Source organism: Xyrauchen texanus, chromosome 16 (genome assembly GCF_025860055.1).
Source record: "Xyrauchen texanus isolate HMW12.3.18 chromosome 16, RBS_HiC_50CHRs, whole genome shotgun sequence".
Classification (NCBI taxonomy): Eukaryota; Metazoa; Chordata; class Actinopteri; order Cypriniformes; family Catostomidae; genus Xyrauchen; species Xyrauchen texanus.
In genome coordinates this window covers 31,330,518-31,356,331 of record NC_068291.1, presented here as the reverse complement: position 1 = coordinate 31,356,331, position 25,814 = coordinate 31,330,518, and the positions used below count along the sequence as shown (strand labels likewise).

Sequence of the window (25,814 nt, the reverse complement as noted above, 5' to 3'; positions counted from 1 at the left end):
CTAGTGTGCTTCTTCGACACAATGTCAAAGTGAGCGACAGACTGGGAACGTCTAGGTTACTGTTGTAAGTTCTGTCTCAAGTTCAGAGATATGCGAGGCTCTCAAGAGAGAGGCTTAGTGTCGCTTCTTCGACACAACGTCTCATTACCTCCATCAGGGAATGGAGGTTACAACAGTAACCTAGACGTTTCATCCAACACATTATTTTTTACATTTCAGCATTGAATCATGAAACAGCACACTGTTAAACACAATTACCTCTATAGTGGACAATAGTGCAAATTTTTCACAAGAAGTTCTATATTCACTGTGCATTTTCACATGAGAAAAATTTCAGAGGCTTTATAAATAAGGCGCATTTCGAACTGTTCTGAAACTAGTGCAGACAGACAGCACACTGGAGGTTAATTACTTCACTAAATAGGGAGCATGGGATCATACTTTAAATTTCCTTTTCACGTAGCTAAATGGATTCACTCATAAAATTCAACCAAAAGTTCAGGCTGCAGATGATGTTTGGACAACTCAACATGTTTGGCAGACATGGGACAATGGTAATCAGTTCTGAATAGTAAAATGCTTCAGCACTGACTATCACTTGTTTGTTTGACAGTGCAAATAGAGAACATTGAGATTTTGTAGAAAAAAACATTGTAACATAAAAGTAAAATCAAGTAAAATCATTTTTATTTGTGTAGTTTTCTTATATGTGTTTTCCCAATACACATTGTTTCAAAGTAGCTTGACAGAAAATCAGTTGTAATATCTCAAAAATAATGATTAGCCAACACTCCTGGAAGCATAATTAACAATTTGACTTTCTATAGCTTGGTATTTTAAAAAATTTCATAAATTAGTCCCGCTGTCCAAATATTAGGACATGGATTTTTTAGGAAAACAGCTCAGGGGAAAAACATTAAATAAATAATATATATATATAAGGTGCTACTAGTTACAAATAAAACGGAAATGGAAAATGCACACATCAGTCGCACTTGGGTCTCAGGAGGCTTAAAGAGTATACATTTTTAGCAGAATGAGTGAAAGAGTAGAGAATGAAAAATTGAGAAGGGCAGAGAGGATGACTTCAGTGAGTGTATGAGGGGTGGGCTGGGAGGGGGTGGGGGGGTTTGGACATGTGGACAAGGAGACGGCATGTGGTAGACTGTCTGCCTCCAGCTACAGAATTTGAGGCGATGTGGTGAGCTAATGTGAATAGAGAGAGAGAGAGAGTAACAGAGGAGGTAAAATATCATGTCTCTCTGTTGCCTAACAATTAAATGTGGCACCTCAAGCAGATCAATTTAATTTCTCACAGCTGAGGGCTTTCAGTCCTCTTTCACCCTTTTTCTCCATCTCTCTTCTTCCTCTCCCTTCTCTGCTATCATATGTTCTCTCTTTCTCTTTTAGGATGACTTTCCATTGACCTGTTCCTCTCTCTCTCATCCTCAAGTCTCTCTGTGCTGTTTTTGGAGATGCTGTTCAGAAACAAAACACCGTAATAAAACAGCACTTGAAATATCAACATAACCCTCGGCTAATTAGACTCTGGCTAATGGGGCCTAATTGCATCTACTCAGAGTGCCGAGTCAGTTCCTTGTACTGTAACCTGATGCCCTCTGCTCTCCCGCCTCATTGATGGAGTCTGTTCTGTAAAGTAAATTGCAGTTAATTTATCGTAAAATCTATTAAAGGGATGAGTAAAAATAAGTAGGGTGGGAGTTGAGATTTGAAAGTGATTAAGTCTTTGTTAACTGTCTAAACTCTTTATTTAAAAAATACTCAGACGGGGGATTTTTTATACATACACTGGCCGCCTATTGAACCGAGGTTACGAGTAGTGTCTCAGTGTAGAAAAAGAAGAAATGGGAAATGGGGGTGTGTTGTATTGAGGCTCTATTTCAGAATAACAAGTGCATTAAGAACCACATGCTTTTAATTTCATGTAATTACACCAAGGGGACAAGAGAATGTAAGTGTATGTGCTTGCATGTGTGTGTGTGCTTGTGCCAGTTTTCTGAGAATAGAGCAAGCCTGGCCAGGGCTTTTATACATTTCTGTTCTTTTATAGAAACCCCCCCCTCGCCAGAACATTTTTTATTCTCTCGTTCTCAAAAGAAAAAAAAGGATTTGGCCCATTTTCAGTCTCAAACGAGACAAAACAAGTTCAATAAGCACAAAATGTACTTGTTTTAAATTACCCTTTTCCCCTATGTGAAAACCCATTAAGCTAGCTATACAACAAGCAAGATTTTTTATTCTTCCTTTCTTTTTCCTCTGTCCGCTGTGTTGCAGTCCTGCCCCTGATAACAGCTTTTATCAGATTTTGTTATTAGTCCATTAGATGGTGATAGTCGTCGAGCCTAATTCTGTGTTTCATTGGCCAGTTCATGAATTGAAAGCCCAGCAAGAGAGCTTCAGTATTTAGACTAATGTGCTTTCGATCTCAGTGCAGTGTCTATTTAAGTGCTGTGACCAGGATGTTTATTGAGAAATGTGTTTTTAATCTTGTGCTTGTTAACCAGCCGCTTGACTGAGTAAAACAAAAAGTGTAGAAACATGCCTTAAATGAAGTGTCAGCCTTAAATCATAAATGATGGTCTCTCTCGTTCTCTCTGTGACCTGAGCTGGGAGAAGAGGACTGGAGACAGAAAACCAAACACGAGACCAGAATATAACAGAACATTTCATTCTTTTTTCATGTGTCTCCAATTGTTAAATGTATAGTTCACAAAATTTACAAAAATGTAAATTCTGATATCATTTACTCACTCTAATGTTGTTCCAAACCCATATGACTCTCCTTTCCTCCGTGGAACACAAAAAGGAGATTTTAGGCAGAAGGTTCGTCTCAGTCACTATTCACTTACATTGCATCTTTTTCCATACAATGAAGGTGAATGGTGACTGAGGCTAACATTCTTCCTAACGTCTCCTTATATGGGTTTGGAACAACAACACAGTTAAATGAAAGCAGAATTTCCATTTTTGGAGGAAACATCCCTTTGAGGTGTCAAACTTACAGCAGTTTTCATATTTTTCTTTCGTATTTTAGCTTAGCATTTCTTAGTTGGGCTAATCTACCAGAGTGTATCTGCACTAAATGCAATTTTCTTTTATTATTGCATGCATCTTCTTTCTTGATTGGTATCTTAAGCATGTCTTCTAGCATTGAACTCTGCTCACAACCCCCATTCTAACGTTATTTCCCTACTAAATCAACCATATATCAGTTTGATATGAAATCCATAATACTGTAGCATCTGTGTGCAACACCATATTCAACTACATTATCATAGAAACAGTCCTCACGACAATTTAGCACTTCACATTAAGTCATTTTCATAGTAATTCCTCAAACAACATGAAGTAGCTTGAGTTGCAGAAAAGGCACTTTCCTGCATTCCAAACAGCATAAATTATGCTTTCAGAGGGCACTTTAAAGGGAGAACAAATATGATTACCATATTGTAAGGTTATTCCAAACAGAACTTTCAATAAAAATTACTTAAAAAGTGAGTTCCGAAGCTCTCACGGTGGTAAAGTCTTAGAAGGGAAAAGGGCTTGTAGGGTGATGACTTCTGAATGGAACGATGGCATTGTTACTCAAACTCTTTATTACTTTTGAGTTGGAACACTCATCAGCTGCTGTCTAATATTTGAAACTCAAGTATGGCTGGGTAGCTTGGTCCAGTTAGTCTCTGCTGGTAGATGCCGTAACTACACCAGTGGTTAAATTAATATTTTCAGAAGCGATATGATAGGTGTGGGTGAGAACAATCAATATTCAAGTCCTTTTTACAATAAATTTCCACTTTCACTTCCACATTCTTTCATATTCTTCGTGGATACTGGGCAGGGAAGAGAATCTATAGTAAAAAAGGACTGAAATATTGATCTGGTTCTCACCCACAGATATCATGTCTCTTATGAAGATACTAATTTAACCACTGGAGTCATATGGATTGCTTCTATACTTCATGTGCATTGTATGGACCTACAGAGCTTACATATTCTTCTTAATATATTTGTTTGTGTTCAGCAGAAAATATTATGTCCTTCACATCTGGGGTGGCATGAGAGTGGGTGACCTATCCCTTTAAAAACTTGACTTTTTTTCCCCTGTCTGCTGTCTTATATCACAACTCAAGGATAGTTGCTGTTGTACTGAAGGGCTTAGGACTGTGTGTAATCTTGTGGTGCCATCAGGGTTGTCACCATGTCAGAATGTAATTTTCCTGTGATTCCAAAGTGATGAGTCACATGACATTTATGCCTCAGGTGACTGGCTAGAAATATATATATATAATAATAAAAAACTGTATCCAGATCTGAGTGCCCATGACCAAAGATGGTAGAATTTAAATTCAGGGTTACTAATTGAGTTTCAGGGGCTTAATCCCCGTTTTTTTTTTTTTTAGCTCAGAATGTTTTTATAATCTTTTAGGGATGTCAAAAGTAGGCTACTAATACTTCAGCATCAAGTCGATAGTAGAATATAAATATATTTTCATATTAAGTAATATATACTATATATAAGGAACAATACCAGTCTGTCTACCGTTTGGGTAATACCAAATACAGACTCTGCTTTCGTGGACTTGCGCATATTTGCGTTCATGCAAGGAGAGAGCTCGTGACTCACGATCATGAACATTTTGCATCTTTGTGAGCTATTGGAAACTGTGTAGGCTTAAGACCAAAGTATACTTTGCTTAAACATGCTAAGTCTCTGCGTACAGGATGTGTGACACAAATTTAATCATCAGTAGAGTGCTCAAGCACTAAATGCATGCGGACAGATTTTTATAACTGTTCGTACTCTGAATGTGTAGTATTCACATGTGCCTGGAATGTTTTGCACTAATTAGTGGGTCCACTAGGTGGCAACATTCACAGTTGAGCTGTTGCTGTCACAAACAAGCATGTGATTGCTGCAAGGATGGATGTACACAAGGCTCAAGGTGAGGGGGGATGCGAGGGATGGCATCCTCATTGTTTCAAGAAACACATCCCCCCTTACCATCCCCTTTAGATTAATTGTATCATGTATAACTTTGAAATAAAGTAAAAACATAACATTTTCTACATTTGATAAATAACAGACTTTAAATAACGGCGATTTGCCGGTCAGAATTAGATTTTGACATGTGTAAGGTTTGTAAAATTTGCATGTCCCGCCCCAGACATACGGGTTTAAAGGCAGGAAAATGCATCTGTTTCATTCAGAAATTTTCTTCAGAGCCAATGGTCGTGTATGCAGCGAGCTGCGAGTCACACACCTTTTCCTCTTACCTCTGATCGAGGTAAGAGCATCTCTTTTCTCTCAATGTCAACGCGCCTCACCAATGAACGCGCGCAGTTGGTGCTGAAATGCCTCACCATTTTCAGGCCAGGAACAACGGTCCCTTTAAAATTTTCCAGAAGCTCCTGGGGCATATGACATCCTCCACGCCGGTCGCGCCGCTGGGGTTGATGCATATGAGACCGCTTCAGCACTGGCTTCAGACCCGAGTCCCGAGACGAGCATGGTGCCACGGCATGCACCGTGTGATGGTCATCCCCTCCTGCTGCCAAACATTCAAACCCTGGACATACCTCTGCTTTCTTTCTTTGTTTTTTTTTTTTTTTTTTTCCACCTCCACCCCCCCTCTTCGGAGGACAACTTTATTATTATTATTATTATTATTATTATTATTATTTTTTTTTTTTATTACAGAAACTGTAATATCTTTTTTTTAAATACATACACAATATGTTATATTCGGATTACATTTATAGTCAGTACCTTTAACTGTTGTCCTACCATACCCTTACACCATGTTTTAGTAAGATCCTAGCTCCTTATAAGGGCATGGGGGATTAAAGTACCATGTACAAATTGATACACATAACACTTCTTTTTCTTCTTTTCCTACGATGCTGCTCTGGCTTAGAAATGACCTGGAATCGGGATTCCATATCTCTGCTTTCTGCGGGCAGGAGTCCCCTTGCAGCAGGTGTCCCGACGCGTCCTGGTCACGACCGTTGCCTCCAGATTGGGTTGGGATGCCGTGTGCAATGGGCACGCATCTGCGGGCCATTGGAAAGGGGCCCCGCTGCGCTAGCACATCATCTGCCTGGAGTTGCTGACTGTTTTCTTTGCCCTGTGGAAGTTTCTCCCGCTAGTTCAGGGCAAACACGTCTTGATCAAATCAGACAGCACCACCGCGGTAGCGTACATAAAATGCCAAGGCGGCGTAAGCTCCCGCCACATGTCACAACTCGCCCGTCGTCTCCTCCTTTAGAGCCAGCAGCGACTCAAGTCAACCACAATGTGGTAGCGGACGCGCTGTCATGACAAAGCTTGCGCAGTGGAGAAGCTGGGTAAGACCCCCTTCCCACGATGCGTGTAAGGGCCCCAGCCGTTTTGCTCTATGCGTGAAACATCGAGAGAAAAGAGGCCCGGCTAGGCTCAGCCCGTTCCCAGGTTGGCAAGCATTGCCTTGTTCCCCTGTCTAGGGTAAATATAAGGGTTCCGACAACTTTATGGGGCATTGGGGAAGGGTACGTGCAGTCTGATACAGCTGGTCGTTTTGGCACGTCAAGTACCTGCCCACTCCTGTGTCAGCAGTACACGTACACGGCTCAGTGCATGGCATGATTTAAATTTGACCCCTAGTGTTGCTTCTTCGGCACAGCGTCGAAGTGAGCGACAGACGGGGAACGTCTAGGTTACGGATGTAACCTCCATTCCCTGACGAATGAGATGTCCTCCCGGCCACGTCGCTGAGCCAAGCCACTATTGTGGCCGGACCATTTCCGGCTCCTCAGGAAAATCCTGAATGAAACAGACGCATTTCCCTGGCTTTATACCTGTATGTCCGGGGGCGGGACATGCAAATTCTGTCCGCCAACTTCTCATTGGCCTTTTTTCATAGATCAGAGGTATATTCGGCGCTCAAGAGAGACCCCTAATGTCGCTTCTTCGACACAACGTCTCGTTCCCTCATCAGGGAATGAAGGTTACATCCGTAACCTAGACGTTTTTATTAAAAAAAAAAAAAAAGAGAGAGAGAGAACAGAATGTAAGTGTACAGTTACAACGTGTACATATTTTTAACCCAGGGTTTCTCTCATAAAATGCTGTTGTGTGTAGAACAAATTATTTACACCACTGTTTAAGCATCCTTCATAGAAACAGCCCAAACATCCTTTATACTGGTTCAGTTATTGGAGTAGAAATCACAGTGGGCAACTTTTTCATGGATTCTTTTCACAAAATTAATTATAATAATACAATAACAGAGGTTAACATGTGCATATTATGGCCATGTGTCCTAAGGGTCAATGACGAAGTGATGCAAATTTTTTAATTATTAAATAATAAATACATAAAAAATGCTATTCATACACATCAATTTAACATTTACTTGAATACACAAATTTTATGATGGGCATATATTCAATTTCTGAGTTTAAAATCATGCTGATATTTTTTCTGGGGCTTAAAAAAGTGAAAAATGTCATGTGGTGTCCAGAGACACAGTCTCATTTAAAGCTGAAATTCATGATAAAAAATAAAAATAAAATGTTGGCATGACTAGTGCAGAATAATCTTTTATAATTATTTCTTAAAAAAAAGCAGTGAAACAGTTGTGTTTTAAAATATGATTCATATTTAAAAATGCTTTTGTCCACCAAATCAAATTTGTGGTGTAACCAACATTTATGTAACCATTTTGTTGTTTATGGTGAATATAAAAACCATTAAACAGAGCGGACACTTTTAGACCCTCAAGACTAAGCACAAAGTTAAAAAAAAAAAAAAAACATTTTTTTATTTGGATATTTTCATGAAAAGGCACATTTTGTTTAAGTCATGTGGTGTAAACCTGAGAAAACTTAATATTTTCAAACATTTATAATATATTAAAAAAAAAAAAAAAACATTTACCTTGAAAAGTTTTGTTTAAAAACCTTTTGGAAATTAATGGTTAAGTTTATGCTCTCATGTTTTCAAGGTGCAAAGAAAGTATTTTTATACATTTTACTTGATGGTTACATCACATGACAATTTGGAAGTTTTAAATATTTAGGTAAAAATGCTATAAAGGTTACATTTCTGAGAACTTGACACAAGTGTTCTTAACTAGATTTTCAAAAGATTTGGACAACCTTATTAGACAGCTGCCAAACCCCACCCCATTCTTTGACAACACCATCCCCCTTGAATTCTTTTTACAAATCAACCACTGGATGTGCACTTCAAGAACGCATGTGTGAGGAGGTCAGGAGATACATGTATTTGTACTACTTGTCTGAAGGAATATAAATACATCTTTATGGGTCTAAACTCCTGAAGTGAAATAGCTCAGTATCCCATAGCAGTCGGAGCGTGCATGCGCCGACCGCCTCTGTATGCTCGAACAGTCAAATGAAAGGACCGTCACACTAGCATTTGACTGTTTGCAGGCGACTTAGCGATCAGGTTAAAACCAAAGTATACTTTGGGCTTTAGTCCATCCAGATTCAGATTGGAAACTTTTAGTCTCAGTTCATATTTAAAGAGGAACTTTATTTATTACACGGCATCCTGGAAAACGCTTTTCTGATTGGTCAATGGCACCATCTAGCAGTCTTTTATTGCTCTGTAACAACCGCAGCACCACGTGTCAGACCGCTCATCCGGATCCTTGCGAGCTATCTGTCTTGCTTCTTTTATCACTGTGCAATCTCTTCAAGTAAAGTAAAATATTTTAAACTCAAATTAATTTTTCATGCCCATTTAATTGTTTATTTGGCAAGTAGTCTTGTAATAGCCTGGATAATGAGGAGGCAGACTGCCATTTTCACAAAGTAAACGACAACAGAAAACTCAGACGCAAACCTGAGGTTGATTTCAGCTGTTCAGCGATTTTATTTTTATTTTGTTTTTGCGATAACATCCGGCTGACTGTACATTATCCCTTATATAAATTACACCTTATAAAAGTTACATTTAAACTGTTATTTTAAAGTGTATATTATATTCCAATATTTGGATGGCCACATATGTCAGGACTAAGCCCCTTTGTATATAACTTTGTTATATGTAAAAAGACTGTGGCCTCCATTATCCCATTTCCCACTTTTTTTTTTTAGAGAGGTTTGTCTCTCTCTCTATCTCAATGGCCTGGACAATCAGCCTTGTTTTGTGCATGAGTAAATAATTACAGGATTCGGTCTGTGTAAATGCACACATCAGGGCTTTAAAGGCACCCCATTATTTCCCCAACACAATCTCAATAGGTCTTATTGGCTGCAGCATATTTTAATTGGGGCCATATTGATTTGCGAGGGCCTGTGTCTGGTGAATTGTCTGACAATTACATAGTGCTTTGAATTGCTTTTGTTCAAGCTTAATTTTGTTTCATTTGTCCAGACATAAACTGTCCACCCCTTCATTTGCCAGTAGGAGCACTGGAGAGATCACTGACTGATAATTATAGTGCAAATCTCCATGTGCTGACTGCTCAGTTCTAACACTGACTCTCATTTTCATTAGGCTTTAGATCTGGCCTAAAAATCTGGCTTACACACACACCATCTCTGTGTTATTGTTAATTCCTGTCGCACTGTGTATCTATTCAGTCCTGTTGTTGCAGTTCTAATTGGTCTGGCCTCACAATGGTCATCCTGGCAAGCAGGAGGCCTCCTACTTCCATTTGTTTCAATGTGTGGACAGTATGCGTGTTTGCGCTTGTGTGTGTGTGTGTGTGTGTGTGTGTGTGTGTGTGTGTGTGTGTGTGTGTGTGTGTGTGTGTGTGTGTGTGTGTGTGTGTGAGAGAGAGAGAGAGCAACACTGTGTAAAAAGGAAATCAATAGGGTTTTATTAGAGCCACGTTGTAGCAGTCTTTTGCCTGTGCATGGCTTAATTATTCTTTTCTAGGCATTTGCTTTAATTGGGAGAGTAAAAGAGTGAAGTGGAGAGAATAGCTGCATTAGCATACCTATTAGAGACATAGCCACAAGTACGCATGTAGCCTTGCGGCCACAAGCTCACCCCAGTAACCACACACACACACACACACACATACACACACATACACACAAAATATTTGTAACATTTTACAGGAAATGTAACTCTGTAGCATTTAGTTTCAGAGCCTTTTACTGTGTTTATTTGGTCTATATATCCCACTCAAATGTTCATCTTTGCTAATGTGGTTAATTTTGAATCAGTTGACAGTGTAAAATAATCAGGTGTTCAGGTGTTTGTCGTTGAAACTGTTAGTAGTAGAAGAGTATGGGAGTAGGTCAAAAGTCCTGTTACACAAATGCTTGTTTTCTCTAACAGGATTCTTGTATGTATGTTTCAAACACAAACTGATTGATTGGGTAATCAACTGATCACAGTAACAGCACAGTGGCATTCCTTTTGACCAAAATGTAACCATGTTTAGCTCATGCTTTATTGCCAACTAGAAATACTGTCTTCAAAAGGGTGTTCACACTTGAGTCCTCTAAAAAAAAAAAAAACCTCACAATCACATTTCATCATAATTTTTTTTTTGAACCCAGTCAGCTTGAATTGTATATTATTGCAATAGTTATTATTTATTTAATAATTTCTTAACTTACTATGAAGTCCTGTTAAACCCTCATGCCTTTATTTCGGTGGAAGCTTTTATTTTGAAAACTGAAGGGACAGAAATTTATGTTGGTTGAAGTTTATTTGACAACAGCCTTTTAATGCAGTGAAATGCTCTCATCTGCCTTGCTGTCAAAAAAAAAACAGATCTCATGGGATTATTTAAAATGTGTATAGTAAATTGTAGTGGCCAAATTTAGAGGTATGTGAAATTACACAAATGTGCAATTAAAGTAAATCTGGGGCGCTTTAAATAATGCGCTCAGTGCACTTTAGCACACCTAACTGAACTCAGAGCAAATCTGTCACTCAGGACAGCAGATAAATAGAGTTTGTGTGTATGGAGCACAGAACCACTCTGAAACAACATGTGTAATAGGCTACAATGATCCCATTGTATTTAAGAAAGCACTAAACACTACAGACAAAACAGCCATGCACATAGGCACAGCAGGCAGCGCATTGAGATTTTTTATTATTTATTATTAAATTAAATTGTAGCACTCGCTGTTTGAAAATCGCACTGGTCATATCGCGATTTCGATTTTATTTTGGTTAATCGTTCAGCCCTAGTTCTCAGAACAAATATTTATTTTATGTATTTTGTTTCGTTTTGTGTAGCGAATACTTCAAGTTATGAGTCTATACAGAAAATTACTTAAATGACTTAAACCTGAGAAACATTCACTGGAGTATAATGTGTGACAAACTAGTCCCAGTTTCATGCTTGCTGATTTAAAACAATTGATTCCAAGCTAAATCTACAAAAAAAAATAAATAATAATAATATATATATATATATATATATATATATATATATATATATATATATATATATATATGCATTGCTGTGCATGTTTTTCTTCCTGTCTCCTCTTTCCCTCTGTCTATCTCTCTCTATCTCTTTCTCACCATGCACTCTCATGCCAATGCGACAGTGACTAACGGCCCGCGGAAGAAGAAATATTATGATTCTCTTGCAAGGAGACAGACACTTTGAGCTGTCTGGTCTCCCCTAGTGGATACACACACACATGCACACTTTACACTGAGTTCCGGGGGTTAATCACTCTATCAGTGTAATGAAGTACTCAGCACTGACAGCTGTAAGCAAGCTATGTAGATGAACTTCCCTCATCAATTTCTGTCACTCTCCACACACACACAGAATAAATCTCCATGAAAACCTTGTTTAAAGATCTAGACACATAGACCCTTTCACTGAGCATGTGTGTATGTATGAAGGAGGGCTTATCTGTGTTTACATTTGATTTAATATTAGATTAAACACATGGTTCTATAATAGCTTGTGTTTCCAATAACTCCATATTTACACACTTCATAAATTGGCGTTTTATTTTAAAATGATGCACACATCAGCAAGTTTGTGTCTAGTGAATTACATTTTTCACTATAAGCCAGTAGTTACAATGCTTTTATGTTGTTGGAAACACATTAAATTTATTTACCAATACCAACAATATATCTGTTTAAAATTGTATTGTTGCTCTAGATTGAGCCCAAATGATACCTTTTGACAGATTTTCGAATTTATTGAGCGCATTGTGGCTAATAATTATATATATATGTGTGTGTGTGTGTGTGTGTGTGTGTGTAGTATATATAGTACATATAATATGATAAATATTATGAAATAATTCTATAATAATAAAAACAACAATAACAACTTATATAAAAATAGCTATTGATATATAGATTATGGTTATAGAGTTATGAAAGGGCTAAGTAATTATTAATAAAAATAATAAATATACAAATAATACATAATACTATATAATATTCCATGATAAAATAATTTTTGAATAATAAAATCAACAATAATAAATATTTATATAACATTAGTTAGAGCCCAGAAAAAGATGCTAAAAACATTTCTTAAGGCAAAAAAAATAAATAATTGGTGTAACCATATTATTGGACGTTAAAAATTCTAAAGCACCTTTTTGGAACCACAACAAATTTTCTATGAATGGTACTAATGTTTCATAAAATCGCTTGAGTATGGCACACAGATGAGACAACGTTGTCTGTTCTCCTTTCAGGTCTGCCACCGTGGGTTACAGCATATTCAGTTTTGAAAAGCTTGATTTATAATTTGCAGCATTCCCATCTGCCCGTAGTTCACCGCTCGCTGAACGGACAGATAAACCAGTTAGCAAACACTTTTCCCCACTGTCTGTTGTTTTGATAATCACCCATAATAGCATCTAGCTTTAGTATGGTCTTTAAACCAGATTTACTGTCTAATGGAATAAGAGAGACTCTGAAAAGAGAGAGAGAGGCAGCCAGTAAGTACGTGCACCTTTTGGGTAATGTCATTAGACATGTTTTGAAGAATAAATTAAATCAGCCCTAAATTGTGCTCTCAAGTCAGACCTGGAAAAAAAAACAGATAGAAAAAAGGGTGGGGGAAAAATGAGTGGACCTCATTGAATACAGAGAGAGAGAGTCATATTTGAACCTCTCGCAGGGAAATGCACTTAACCAGATTAGAACGGGCCAGTGTGGATGGATGGGCACGGTAATTGTGCTGGCTGTAATGGGTTGCTGTTGCCTGTTGCAGACAGTGGGCAGTTCAGTGGATAATGCGGGTCTCTGTGAGGTTCGAGGACCTTACAGACTCAACCTGTGATTGGGGTCAGATCTGTGGATGTCAGCTGATAAAAAGTAACCCCCACTCACTATCCCACAGGTCACACATAACCCCTCTTCTGTATCACCAGAGAGTGTAAAACACACACAACTTAAATTATGTCATTTATTTTAAGTGCATTGAGACAATTATGTGACGTAAAAGTACATTTCTTCTCAATGGATTGCCCAAGATCACAAAAAATTGAAAATCTCATTTGACATTTACTGGCAAGTGCCATTGCTCCAGATTTTTCCTCATATGTACCACAAAATAAGAGTGAGTGAATACAGTAAACAAAGACTTTTCTTACACTTTTTTTTAACAAAGATTATTTAAAATATCCAATGATCAGGGATGATTTTTTTTCTGTAAAAGGGTATGGAAAAACATGTTGGGCAATGAGTGTTCAACCAAGATGTCTTTTGCGTGGAATTACTTTGAATTGGTTGACAATGAAAGCAGAGTTGCAATTTCTATCAATTTTGTACTGCTAGAATTTCATGTGGCAAAAGTACCGTTAAATCTTTTGACTAGTGCTGTCAGCTGATTTAAATATTTTATTGTGATTTATATAAGGTTTTTTAATAGTTAATTGCGATTAATCATAGATTGTGAAATTGTTGAAAATGTACTATATATATAGGCTTCTTGTTTTCGTGGATTTATTTTATTTCTTAAGAAAGCAAAAAAAAAAATTATATGTAGCCTTAATATTCATTTACATTTTCCAAACAAAGCCTTCTATAGAATAAAGATAGAAATGCACTAAAATAGCACCAATTCAAGTAAGGTTAAATGTTTCCCAAAGTCAACTTCTGTCATATCTATTTATGGCAGAAATAGTAAGAGTATTATGGTAATATGCCATTCCAAACATGTCCAATGTCTTGTTCTACTTTTAACACTGGCACTGACAACGTAATCATTAGCTAACGCTTCAAAAGAAAAGTTTCAGAGTTCAAATTGTTTGAACTTTGATGGCCGCATCTGCAGATTGTATGTGGGAGAACAAGATATCCTACCACAGCAATCCCTCATTAGTGCCATTGTTTGTATGTTTGACTTGTAGGTGATAGTTAAGACTTGAAGTGCCTCTGTGGTAAACAAATTCCACCAATGGCTGCAAAGTACTTGATTTTGTATGTCCCATCTGTTTTTATTATGTAAGAGGTATGGGTGGATAAAAATATGATTTTCTGAAAGGTCACAATCTTCATTTGAACAATCTTGATATTGATTCTTTTACTCTATGCACAACCACTCCATTATCAGTGGCCCCGCCCCAGGCCAAGGTGAGCCCTCAGCCCTGACGTAGAGCTCCCTGCAGGAAGTTGACGCCCCTGCCTCAGACCCAGAAGAAGACCCAGAAGAAGGCTCCTAAGTGCCCCTGAGGCAGACAACCCAAGGAGGAAGACGTCTGCCGGAATCCTGTAGCTGGTCACACATCCGGTGCCAATGGCCGGCATTATCACGGCGACTGGACACCGAGCACTCACAGCCAGTGCCCGCGAACGTGATCCCATCCCCTTCGCTTGCCCAGCCTCACCACAATCACACCCCTGGCCAGCCGGTTGTGACCAGTCTCGAGGACGGCCCAAAAGGCCCTTCTCCTTAGATGCTAACATGCTCTACATTGGGTACACAGAGCAAGGTAAGTGCTTCGAGGTTCCCCTCAGCGCAGCCACCTCGGGAAGAAGCGAGGCTCCTCGACGCTGCATTTCCTGCTCCTCCACCCACCGCAAGGCCCCACCCCCATGTACATCAGACGGGATTGTCCCCATAGTGCCCCTCACCCAGAGTGTGGATGCGTGGCTAGCGCTTTCCAACCCGTGACGTTGGCTGGCCAGGACCATCCGACTCGGCTATGCGATTCATTTCACCAGGCGCCCATCCCTGTTCAGTGGCAGCCGCTTCGCTTCGGTGAAGGGCAAGAAGGCCGCTGTCCTGCGTATGGAAATCGGGGTGTTTCTGCAGAAGGACGCAATAGAGCCGAGATGAGGAAAGGGTTCTACAGCCCTTACTTCATTGTGCCAAAGTTGTGGCCAATCTTGGACCTGCGAGTTCTAAACTGAGCCTTGCACAGACTCCCATTCAAGATGCTGATTCAGGAGAGAGTGAGTGTCACTGAGAGTGAGTGTCACTTGCCTAGAGTGACCTGCTGCAACATCATATCTGCTGTGGCATTGAGGCTGCCTGGGATGTGAGTGGTCCGCAGCGACCTGAGTCGCTGTGGATGTGCTGTATCGCTGACTCCAGAGGAGGAGATGGTGTCGAGTTTCAACATGCGACGAGAATGTAAGTCGCCTTTGCGATTTATATACGCTTCCTACCCTGTGTAAGGTCAGGGAGGACGAGGAACAAGTCACCCTCGTTGCGCCGTACTGGCCCACCCTGACTTGTTTCTCGGACCTCACACTACTCGCAACAGCACCTCCCTGGTAAATTCCCCTGAGGGAGGTCCTCTGCCTTTTCTCAAAGATCTGAGGTGTTTGGGGCTCATCAGCACAACGTCTTGTTCCCTCCATCAGGGAACGGAGGTTACGACAGTAACCGAGATGTTTTCATACTGTCCCAACTTTTTCGGAATTGTGGTTGTAATTACTGCAATTTATGCAATTAAAAAATATTATATGAAATATACTTTATCTTATTTATTGATTGACTACATGGAGCTAAAAATGTGACCAAAAATATGAAAAATTAATAATATTAGCAGGGAGATAAAAAAATGTTCATATGGATGGAAAATAAATATATGAAATATATCCATATGAATCGAATCGGAATTGAATCGAAATAAGAGCTTGTGAATAGGAATCAAATCGAATTGGGAAATTTGTTTCAGTACCCAGCCCTAGTAAGTGGTCCTTTCCCCATAACTTGATCAATGACATGTAATCGCTGGTGTGTGTGTTTGTTTTGTATGTGTCAGTCAATGACCCAGGACTCATCTCAAAGGTTCTGCCCTATTCCAGCCAGTGTTCAGAATGGTGCTAAATAAAATGTCAGTAAAATGTGAAAATTGGAAAATGTGTTAATCGCATTTAAGAAAATTTAACACATTAAACATTATAAATTAATCTCTTGCATTAACATGTTAATTTTGACAGCTCTAAGTTTAACACAACTACTTGAAACATCAATTAATATGATGAGTTTTTTAAAGCCAAGTAAAGGCTGCTTCAGCTAAAAAGGGACATTCTTCATCATTCTTAATTCAGTTACTTGGAGTTTAGAACATACAATAAAAACATCTTTTCAATGTAATGTTAGCCTGGCAGAAGGCTATCCATGTTTCAGTTAATGTGAGTTGAAACACATGTAGATGCATATAGACTATATTTCTTTCTTAGTTGTGTAATAAAAAACAGTGACTTGAAAAAATTTAGTTATACCACCATACTATCCGTCTCGGCACAAATGTTTTATCGCTGTCTCCCTATTTGTATGTAAACTACTCTCTTTATGATGTTTATCAGATGCTTGTACACAAAAATTTAAATGCTCTTAAACAGATAAAGTCTTGGAGATGTACGCGTCCTATCTTGTTTTTGGACTCTGTATGTCCTTTTTCTCTCTCTACTATATCTCTCCCTCTGTTTAATTGTTTTTTTCTTCTCCTGATTCTTCCACCGGCTAGTGATGTCTGTTTTTGTTGTCCTAAAGACAGCATTATCTACACTTAAATGAATTCTAACTTAACCTGTGGTATTGCTTTAAAATAACCACTTCCTGTCTGCAGAGGGCTTGGGAAGTACACTGTTTGTGGCTTTTGTCTTGCAGAAAGAGAATCAATGGTGAAACTGAAATTGATCTGCGGTGTGTAAATGTATTTTCTCTTTCAGCACCGTTGTTCCCTCGGTCACACACACACTCAAACTCCTGCCCCTCCCCAGATGGTGTGTGTTACCTGTGGTCCCAGGATCACCTGTAACAGAGTCAGCTTGGCTCCAGGTGAGGGCTGTGGTAACGTTGTCCATTGTGTGTGTGTGAACAAGCAAAAGGCTGCAGAGATTGAATAGCAAACATGCAGGTGATGACATAGTCTCATTGAACACAAAGTGTGTGACACTGCCGAGGAGGTAAAACACACATACACGTGTACAGATGTGCACACATCGTGATAAGGTAACTTGCCTTAATTCACTCTCTGGCCAATTAAGGAAAAAATCTCTTTATTTCAGCATGGAATTTGTAAACTGACTCATCAGCATCAGTGTGTTGTGTGTTGTTATCATCTTAGAGGAAGGAAATTTAAATGCTATGGTGTTTATGACATCATAATTGTTTCACAGGAGGCTCTAGGAAAAGGCAAATGAAGTATGCAGAATTTGCAAAAATTTCAATACAATGAGAATAAATGTTCTGACCCTGGGTTAAATTGGGTCAGAATTTGGGTGTATTGAATATAATAACAATGAATAGAGTCGGTGCTCTTTATGAAGGTAAGAAGGGGCAAAGGGTGGGACTGACAGAGAAGAGAAGAATCTCTTATGACCTCATCTGTGAAACATCAGACTGCCGTTGTAAGGTTTTGTGTCTTGCATCACCTGCCCTTGATAAGGGTGTACCTGTAAAGGTGTTTTTCTTTTTCTTCTTTTTTTCTGAACGAATGACAACAGATAGTTTGATATGAATGGCTGGCAATTCTTCAGACAATGATACATACAACTTTGTCATTTTTTCTTTCAAACGTTCCATTCAGTGTCAGATCTAAATTTGAGGCCCTTTAGAGCTGATAGATAGATAGATAGATAGACAGATAGATAGATAGATAGATAGATAGATAGATAGATAGATAGATAGATAGATAGATAGATAGATAGATAGATAGATAGATAGATAGATAGATAGATAGATAGATAGATAGATAGATGTATTTACGTATATGTGTGTATCTCTGTGTGTGTGTAATAAAGATTTCTGACTACTTTGTGTCTATTATAAGTTTATTATTAAAATATTATTTATATTCTCAAGCTGGTTCTCGCCTCCTTCTTTCCATTAATCCCTTTACATTTGTGCCGAAACCCAGGAAGGAGGAGGGACGCGCTGTAGTGGAGTTCTCGCCACTACCATCCACCTGAAAAGAGCAGCCGCGGCCATCCGCAGGAGCCCGGCCGCCTGTAAGTGGAGGAACAGCGATTACCGCTGCAAGGGGTGGGGGAGACCCCTACCGTCCACCAAAAACTCAGCGGGGCATTCCGTCCGCCAGGGGCCGGAGGACTGCCTACGATCCACCCGGGGAGGTGCGGCTGTCGTCCGCTAGATGGTGGATGAGTGGCCGGGGACCAAGCTATGGTGTAACAGAGAACCGGCGAATAAGTGTTTTTTTTTCTTCTCTCTCTCTACTCTATCTCTCCCACTGCTGCTACGCATTGACATTTCCCTCTCTTTTAAATTTCACTTTGGTTTTTAGGGGGTACTGCACTGTTACAGGGAGTACCCCCTGTGTTTTTAATTATTGTTTCCCTCCCCCTGTCCCCTCCCAGATTCAGGAAGGTGGGGATGACCTGCTGGCAGACGGGGCGGAAGTGCCCAGGGAAAGAGGGGGAGGGATGAATGTCATGCCGGGGGATCTCCGGCCTGAGAGAATGACAGATGAATGTGGCAGGGTGGAGGGCGGGGCCGGGTCGTGATTCTGCACACCCGGCCCTTAATCAGGCTTATTAGCCCTCGAGAGGGATAAAGGCCGACCGAAGACGGTAGTGCGACAGAGAGAGAGATTTACGGACAGCTGTCTGACACATTTGTGTGTTTAGCTTTTTGTTTAAATTTCGTATTAAAATTTTATTTATATTCTCAAGCCGGTTCTCGCCTCCTCCTTTCCATTAATCCCTTTACACATGCCTTTATCTCAGATCATAAATTTTAAGTGCTGAATAAAATCACTCTATTTCTCTCTTCCATTCTCTGTATGTGTGTTGGAGTTTTTCACAGGTGTTCTGTGGGGTCTGCAGAAAGACACTGCAGGCTGGTAACCAGAGACCTCTCAGAACTTGTGGGAACTCTGATAAGATACTCTTGCTCCAACCCCCCCCCCTCACTTTTCTCTCTTCTTCAAGTCAGATGGGGCAAAAGGTGAAGGCGGGGAGCCAAACAAAGGTATGCGTGCCTCTTCCATCAGTAAGCGGGACCCCTCGCTCGTCTGTCAGAACGCTGGGGCACATCGTTACAATGGCATTCCACATTCCGACAGGGAAGAAAGTGGCCAGTGAGAGGGCAGCTTGTCATCCCTACGGTAACAAGACCCTTGGGCAGGTTGAACAGGGCAGAGAATAGCAGTGTTGAGGGAGAGTGGGGTGTATAACCACTACAGGGCTTTGTGCTCACTCTCAGGTGATATGAGGAAAATTTTGTGTCACGTTGAGCCTAAAACAATGTTACTTTCGACCCCCACACATCCATTACTGTAGAATGTGGCCCGCAGGGTCAACAGGGACACCTAATCCAGTCACATGTTAGGAAGCAGTGTAACAAGTTTTAAAGAATTGTCTTAAAGTGATAGCTCACCCAAAAATGAAAATTATTTAATAATTTACTCTCATGTTGTTCTAAAGCTGTATTATAGTTATTTTTAATACAAAAGATGTTGTTAAGCAGAATGAAATTTTCTTTTAATGTATGGAAAAAGTGCAATGAAAGGGAATTGTGACTGAGACAAACATGCTGCCTAACATCTCCTTTTGTGTTCCATGGAAGAGAAAACGGCATATGGGTTTGGAACAAAATTACTAAATGATGACCGAATTGTTTCATTTTTGAGGCAACACATTTTTTTAAGACTATTTTAAAATATATTATGTTTGTATGTGTGTGTGTGTGTGTGTGTGTGTGTGTGTGTGTGTGTGTGTGTGTGTTTGTACGTGCGTGCATGTGTGTGTGTGTGTGTGTGTGTTTTGTTTTTGTGTGCTTGACACATCATGCCTAAAAATTCCCAGTCTGTTGGACATCCAAGTAAACAAGTATCATATTTGACTGGGAACGAGAGAGCTGAAGAACTTGGTGAACCCTTAGAAAGTTCAATTATGTTGTCTATACACACACCCCTCTAAATTTACTCTGCTTCATCTCATCTCCAATTTGTTTTTGAGCTGTTTGCAAACCTTAAAAAATAGCTTTAACACAATAGAGGTGAAATGCGAAGCTTGTGTTGTCTAGCAGCAGATATGAGTCTGTCTGGATGTTGTCTTCATTCAGAAATTCCCTGGCAGCCGTAGAAACATCGTCAGACCCCGGCAGCTCCAGAGAGCTCATTCAGCCCCACCCTCCACTGGATTGTATTACTTCCATGGGCCTGGCGGCCAAGAATTCAGGATGGAAAGGATAAAAAATAGGATGAAATGAAAAATAATCCTTGTTGAAGCCAGGTGAGTTTACCTGCCATAGCTTACCTGACATGGTATTTAATCCTTTGTTGTTTGCAGTTGGATTTTTGTGGAGAAAGGAATGTAATGAATGTGGTAATTTGGAGTTCCCCGGACACCACAAGGAGGTTTGGGGGAGAAACTGGGGCATGTGTTTGGGCTTGGTTTACAGGACAGTAGAGACTGATGACAAAAATGTGCAACTTGCTATAATGTTGTTTTTATGTCTCCATATTTCCTCTGTGGTTGTTGTAACACACACGCATGCACATTTAAACAGACATACACAAAAATGCACACGAAAACACACACCATTCATCATTGTGTTTGAAACACAACCTTGGCTGTGTCAGCTGGTAGAGGGTATCCAGAGGGTGAATGATGGTGTTTGTTGGTCTTGTTTGGTGTATTAATCTATTTGTGTGCTTTATAATGGATGTGGTGCTGATATTCTGACCCCTCTGGACACTCAGAGCTGATTTTGTTTGTGGAACGCACCCCAGTCTTCTCCAGAGTATCAGAAGCACCAGGAACCAGGTGAAACCTGCCTCAGGCTTTTGTGTGTGCATGTGTGTGTTTGTACATTGATTAATGTGACTGACAGGTACAGGTCTCCCTGTTCTGTGTGACTTACCATTGATTCATTTGTAATGAACACACTTAAAATTCACCCTGTAAAATCCAGTGTGTGTGTTGCTTTGACAGGCCATTTCATTTTCCAGTTTCTTGCATTGACTTGGGGACTCACTAAGTTTGATGACAGACTGTTAGCGGTTTAGGGCTGGTCCAGTACTAGGACCAGCCTGGCATAGACAGAGCCAATTTTTGGTTTCTGTACTGCAGGTGAGATCTAAAATATAGTCATTCTTTCTAAAGAAAGACAGAGAGGAGCATGCTCATGTAATCCTGTAAATCACAAGACATTGTAACAGCTGCTTACCCCACACCCATGACAATCCTTCTGGCATCCCTCCACTATTCCTAACTCCCCGTCTATTTCTATTCACATATACTATGTAATAATATTAGGATTGTCATTTAATTAAGTAGACCAGAGGGGTCAACCATTGGGTCGAGTCTTGCGCTCTAGCCTTTTATCACATACAGCAAACCAAATATTTTTCCTGAACAGGGATTTTAAAACAGGGCACCTCAAGTGGTTTCTAGGTGGTCTGTAGAAAACTTTAGAGATAAAATGTGTATCTATATTTCTTTTAGGCCTAGGTCGATATAATCGAATATTGATATTGTTATCGATACTTAGATCCATGTATCGTGATATATTTTGATATTTTCAGTGCAGTCAGAGATGCTTCTATGAGGCACGAAATAGACAAACTGATCCAGAAGGATTCACGGTTTCTCTCACAGACATGCTGGACCTCTCTCACGTGATTAGATTTAGGGCTGGGCAAAAATATTGATTTTCTACTTAATCTTCATTTGTACGATCCCAATGTCGATTCTTAAAATGCCAAGATCTCTCTTTGTTTCTCTCTGCAATCCCCAACAATCAGAAGTGCGTAAATACTTCCCATTTCCCCCTGTGAATAGCCAGTGGCTTGTAATTCTTTAGATTTCACTCACCAATGTTTGAGTGATATAGTGGCAAAGAAGTCCAGCACCGAGCTCTTTTCACTGGGTGCTGACAGTAAAAGTTTTAACTTTTTCTGTGTAATGTTTGTCCAAAGACTATATCCAAGCAAAAACATTTGTTGGTTAATAACATCTCTTTTAATATAATTTTTGTTCTCTACAGTCAGTTATTTATCAAAAACAACAAAAGAAACATTTGATTCTATATACATGTTATTCAATTAATTGAAAGTAAGTAACTGTAATCTGATTACAATAATTTTAAATGTAATGCATTACACTACTTTTTGGACCAAAAATAATAAGAATACATTAACAAATTCCTTTGTAATTGAATTGGACTGTTCATGCAACACAAGCAGAATACATTTCAGTGCAAATCATTCATAAATCCATTCCTGCATAAATTGTCCTACTGAATGCAACAATTTAATTCAGAATGGTTTTACATACATTTTACACATAAATTTGTCCTGCTCATTTTTCAGGAATAAAATTTATTTTAATGTACAAAATGTACAATTCCCATTGTATTCATAAAAAAACATGCATATTTTAGCAAACACTGGTAAATTATACCTTTAAAATTTTTCAAAACCAAATAGAAAATCTCTTCACATGCTCAGTGAAATACGTATATACAAATATATTGTATGTTAAGGACGATTTTTTTATCGTATTTGTTACCAATGTTTAATGCTGCATATCTACAATATCAGAAATATTATTTTTTTGTAGGGCTCAGTGAAATAATCCCTGTTGTGTCTGACTGTGGTTACCAGATGATAGTATATCATTTCTTTAGGCATTATTCACCATGATATAATTGTGTGTGTTGGTATCATCAGAGGTCCTCCCTTTTTGAGGTGTGTCGTGTCTTGTCCTGATGTGATTGTAATCTTACACTGAGCCTAATCAAAGACAGGCCTGCTGAACGCCCTGCCATAACCACAAGCGTTCATGCCCATTAGAGCTGACAGTCCCCTGAATGCATCAGATAACGTCTGTTCTTTTGAAGGAGAGTGAGAGAGATTGCGAGAGAAAGAGAGAAGGTGGTTGGAACATGTGGCTTTTGTGGAGGCTTATCTAGGCTTTGAGAGTGTCACAGCCTTGCCCTCCCTCTCATTCCCTGCATTATCCGGCCATATCTTGAGGGCCTTCCCTGTCCATTCCACATAATCACTCGGTAATACCAGCCACCCTTTTCTCTATTAAAATAATCACCGTCAATTAGGAGGAGAATGGGCTGGGAGAGAGGGAGAAATCACACACAAAGTAATATTTTCCCCACCTTACGTGCTTTTCATCTGTTTTTTTTTTCCTCGTAACCTCCCGCAATGCATCAGGACCCTGGGCGGCCTAAGCTCGATCCAGCACTATTAAGGAAAAAGGCTCAGACAATTTTTCAAGAGCGGAGAGATGAAAGAAAAAAGGCGAGAGAAAGATAGGAGCAAATAATTTTAAAATTGACCATCTGTAAAATGAAGAAAATGGAAGTGTAAGAGGATCATTGTGATTTACTTCATCCCTCTCAGAGATGCCCGGAAACTAAGAGGCGCTATTAAATCTCCCTTTGAAATAAATGTGTCGCATTTATCTGTGTGGCCAAAAACGACTAATGAAGCTATTGTCAAAGCAAATAAAGCAGGACAGATTTGCCGAGAACAGACTGCGCAGCATCGTCCAGACAAAAGTAGGGGGGGTTGGGCGCTGGGGGGTTTGAAAGATAGATTCACATAAATATTGAGACAGACAAACAGCCACAGCTTCTTGCTAAATTTTAAAGAAAAGAGAGATCCAGAAAATTAATTATTAAATACATGATACATTCTTGGAGTATTAGAAAACATAATGTAAACAAACCAGCCTAAGCTGGTTGGCTGGTATTTTCTTTTTAGCTGGTCAGGCTGCGAGACCAAGTAAAAGCAGCTGCTTATATTTATATATACAAATATACTTTATGAAGTAAGAACAACTAACCCTCTACAGCTGATTACTTTATGCCCACGGTTTCCTGGATTATTAAAAAAAACAAAGCAAATCAAGCGTGGCAGGTTTGCACAGTACAGGTAAAATATTATTTGAATTAATGTTCTCCACACAACACATTTAGCCTCACCATGTTATTGCTGTTCACATACAAAATGTATAAAAATGGTAACTTTTTTAAGAATGCAGACGCTTCATAAAATGTCTTGAGTTAAAGAAATGACAAGTTGTGCATGTCAAATTATTTTAAAAATAATATCCTGTTGTGAGAAACTAATACTCTCAGTTTAAAGCTAATCAATTTCATGTTTGTGACAAAGCTGTGAACCTGGAAGGTCAAAGGTTATTGTCCTGAATGTATGTTCATGTCCAGACGAGGGGCCACAAGGTCAGAGTCAGGGTCATGACCTCGGTGACCCCCTGATGTCCATAACACTCATATTTCTCCATAACGGGATCACTCTCAACATCGTATTTCATTTGTCATTTGTCTGAACAGGCCAAAGCTGTATAATGTTGCCACTGGAGCACATTTTGTACTTTTGTGAAATTAACACATTGCATTACAGCAACAAAGATTTAAAATTTAAAACAACGTCTTTAATGCCCATATAAATTTTACCTGATTAAATGTGATTCTTTGTTTTTTTCTTTCAAATAAAGTGAGGAACGGTCTCTTTTCTGCCTCCTGTATTTCTGCACTGTGGTTCCTGCCTTATTGCATCACTTGATGGCTTGTTTAGAAACAAACTATTCAGTTCCTGAGAACAGCTGGTGTATTAAATAGAACGGCTTGTGGTGTGTGCTGCCACCCAACTGTATGCCCAATTCCTTCATGATTATTTCATGTGTATGATTAACTCTCTCCACACTAGCTTTGACCCCATTTAGCACAGTAGTGGCTATGGTCTTGACTGGTGGAGCCTGAGAGATGTGACTTTTTCGAAGTCATTTAAATTTTACAGATCCATTTACACTACCTTTTAATTTAGTGCATAATGATGCCATTAAAATAAAACCCATCAGGGTGTTCTTTTGGGAGGGAGATAATTTGCCAGAGCTTTCCATGCTTATGTTGTTCCCCTCACTCAGGCAACAGATGCCATGAAAGAAACAGATACATTCTCGACAATTACCACGGCATAATGTGGTCGACCAGGACAAATGTTTCACTACGTTCACAGAACGGAACACACATCTATTTCAAATGAAGAGCTTTTAACAAGGGATATTCCTGATAAGCCAGTCTCTCCAAGGCTATTGTAAAAATAGTGTTACAACAGAGACAGCTTACCTACTTATGTGTTGTTTAGAGGTTGACCAATAGTGAACAGCTGATACCAATAACTAAGGTGGTGGAAAAGGTAGATAACTGATTAATCAGCCAATAGTTTTTAAATTTTATTTAAAGAATGATAAAAACACACAAGAAAACACACACTCTTATTTCAAAATGACAGGGACATGGCTCTGTTAAAATGCTCCAATTAAATTGTCATGAAACACTACAACACATTTATTGAGATGTTAATAGGTATATGTGTCTTGACCACAAGGGCGGATAATGTCAACATTCGTTATTTTTAATTTCAAT

General features: G+C 39.2%; 1 protein-coding gene across 1 annotated transcript in view; it reads left to right on the top strand.

The window, feature by feature from the left end:
- The first annotated feature begins 20,543 nt into the window (after positions 1-20,543).
- Positions 20,544-25,814, top strand: part of ikzf5 (IKAROS family zinc finger 5) — an 89,205-nt gene continuing 83,934 nt past the window's right edge. The window contains exon 1 of the mRNA XM_052144912.1: positions 20,544-20,638. The gene's annotated coding sequence lies outside the window, so the exon portion shown is untranslated. The remainder of the gene's footprint in view (positions 20,639-25,814) is intronic.